We start from the raw sequence: 2,870 nt of genomic DNA, 5'->3' as shown, positions 1-2,870 counted from the left end.
TCTGACTTTTAAAATGCAATAAATAACATAATGTGAGTTTTGATTTTGTGTGTGTGTGTGCGCAAAAATTCAGTGCATTTATGGTATTAGATATTTGCAACATTATGTCCTCATTTGCAGATAAAACCAAGTAGTTTTAATTTATATGAATTGATTATGGATACTCAATACATTCTTCCACCTCATGTGAAGAGTTGACTCATTGGAAAAGACCCTGATGCTGGGAGGGATTGGGGGCAGGAGGAGAAGGGGACGACAGAGGATGAGATGGCTGGATGGCATCACCGACTCGATGGACATGAGATTGAATAAACTCTGGGAGTTGGTGATGGACAGGGAAGCCTGGCGTGCTACGATTCATGGGGTCGCAAAGAGTCAGACACGACTGAGCGACTGAACTGAACTGAAACAGTAGACTTTGTAAATATTCCTTAATCTTTACTGTAATCTGCATCCCTTTTTTGGGTACTGTTGCCTTATGGGCTAAAGTGTCTTCCAAAAATATTGTTACTATGAAGTTAAGATTTTTTTTTAAATCTTGAATAATATTTTATTTAATCATTTCTGTTTACAACTGAAACTCTGTGAATTCAAAACTAACATCCTTGCCCGTGAGCTTCTTATAAGACAACAGAAAATATTTCAACCTTGCGTTCCATGTTGTTCGGCTGTGCTTTATCCAAATGGACCTTTATGAGTAGGCTACTGTCTAACTTCTTGTAGATTCTCTTGCCCATAATCTCACTTGGGAAAACCAAGTCCTCCAGGATGGCATCATGCGCAGTGGTCAGAGATGTTTTTGCTTATTTTTCATAAGGCTTATTCGAGTTGGCTTAGGCAGAATTCTCCTCTGAACGATGAAGACAACATGCTTTCTACTGAACTTCCTCTCCAGCTCACACATGAGCTGCACCTGGATTTTCTGGAAAGACTTCAGTTGCGGAACGGGAACAAAGATGATGATAGCTTTCCAGCCACCACCAACTTCAGTTTCCTTGGCGGCCACGACGTTCAGCTCCCACAGCTGGGCCTTGTGGGCTGAGTTCATCTCCAGCTCCAGGAGGGCCTAGGAGATGCTGGACTCAAACTCATCCGGCTTCTCACCATTGGGCTTCACAATCTTAGCACTGGAACTGAACATGGCCTCGACCTTGCAGATGCGGCCAATACTTGTTGCCACTGCCAACACTAGCAGGCCTAGGAAGAGCTGAAGTTTAAGATTTCTTTCTTTCTTTCTTTTTTTTTTTGATAGTGGAGAGGTTTTATTTTATTTTATTTTTCCTCATCTTTTATTTATTTATTTATTTTAAAAATTTTTATTTATTTATTTATTTTTTTTTACATAAGATTTCTAAACTTCAGAAATATTAACTTGGAAGCAGTCAGTCCCCTGACATTTTGAGTAACTCCCCTCCTATATTTCTATGTTTACCAATAGATTTAGAAATCATCTTAAAACTCATGGTGATTTATGTTGCCAACTTTATATTATGCTTTATGGCACCATTTTTTCTTTTTTTATGGAAGTAGATTTACAATATTGTTTTACAATATTATATTACTTTTAGGTTACAGCAAATTGATTCAGTTATAAATACATGTAAGTATTTTTTTCAAATTCTGTTCCATTATAAGTTATTACAAGATTTTGGATACAGATATATAGTAGGTCCTTGTTATCTCTTTAATGTGCAGTGGTTTGTATCTGCTAATTCCAAAGTCCAAATTTATCCCCCTTTCACTTTTGGTAACTGTAAATTTGTTTTCTAAGTCTATGAGTCTATTTCTGTTTTGTAAATAAGTTCATTTGTATCATTTTCTTTTTGATTCCACATATTAGTGATACCATATGGTATTTGTCTTTCTCTGATTTGACTTAGTGTGATCATCTATAGTTCCATCCATGTTGCTGCAGATGGCATCATTTCTTGCCTTTTTTATGGCTGGATAATATCCTATTGTGTATATATACCACATCTTTATTGATTCCTCTGTCGATGGACATTTATGGTGCTTTCTTGTCTTGGCTAAAGGAGATCAGTCCTGGGTGTTCATTGGAAGGACTGATGTTGAAGCTGAAACTCCAATACCTGATGTGAAGAGCTGACTTATTTGAAAAGACCCTGATGCTGGGAAAGATTGAAGGCAGGAGGAGAAGGGGATGACAGAGGATGAGATGGTTGGATGGCATCACCGACTCAATGGACATGGGTTTGGGTGGACTCCAGGAGTTGGTGATGGACAGGGAGGCCTGGCATGCTATGATTCATGGGGTCGCAAAGAGTCGGACATGACTGAACTGAACTTTTTTTGGCTATTGTAAATAGGGCTGCAATGAACACTAGAGTGCACGTATTTTTTTGAATTAGAGTTTTCTCCAGATATATGCCCAGGAGTGGGATTGCTAGATCATATGGTAGCTCTATTTTTAGGTTTTGTTTTTTTAATATTTCTTATTTTATTTATTTGGTTGCTTAGTTGCAACATGTGGGATCTAGTTCCCCAACCAGGGATCGAACTCAGGTCCCCTGCATTTGGAGTGTGGAGTCCCAGTCACTGGACCACGTGGGAAGTCTTTTTAAAAACCATTTATTAGAGACAAAAAAAGATGAAGATATTTCTTAAGCTCCTTTACACACAAATTATATGTTTTTTAAAAAGATCACAGACCAGGGAATCTTACACCTTTCCAACTAAATGCTTTCCAGAACAAAATTAACTCCTTTGCTTAAAGTCAAAAGAATGAATGCTAAATTCTTAAATTATAATAGGGAGTGGGCAAAAAATAATTCCCAAGAGAGATATAAGAAAACTGAATTCACATTTTAAAATTCTATAATATCTACAGAGCCTTAACTCTTGTGTATTGG

The 2,870-nt window shown here is 37.4% G+C and overlaps 1 pseudogene; it reads right to left on the bottom strand.

The window, feature by feature from the left end:
• Nucleotides 1-568: 568 nt before the first annotated feature.
• On the bottom strand, nt 569-1,141 carry LOC129635825 (40S ribosomal protein S7-like; annotated as a pseudogene).
• Between the last annotated feature and the right edge of the window lie 1,729 nt (nt 1,142-2,870).

The sequence above is a fragment of the Bubalus kerabau genome, chromosome 21 (genome assembly GCF_029407905.1).
Source record: "Bubalus kerabau isolate K-KA32 ecotype Philippines breed swamp buffalo chromosome 21, PCC_UOA_SB_1v2, whole genome shotgun sequence".
NCBI classification, from domain to species: domain Eukaryota; kingdom Metazoa; phylum Chordata; class Mammalia; order Artiodactyla; family Bovidae; genus Bubalus; species Bubalus kerabau.
The sequence above is the reverse complement of the archived record's forward strand: the minus strand, read 5'-3'. Positions and strand labels throughout refer to the sequence as shown.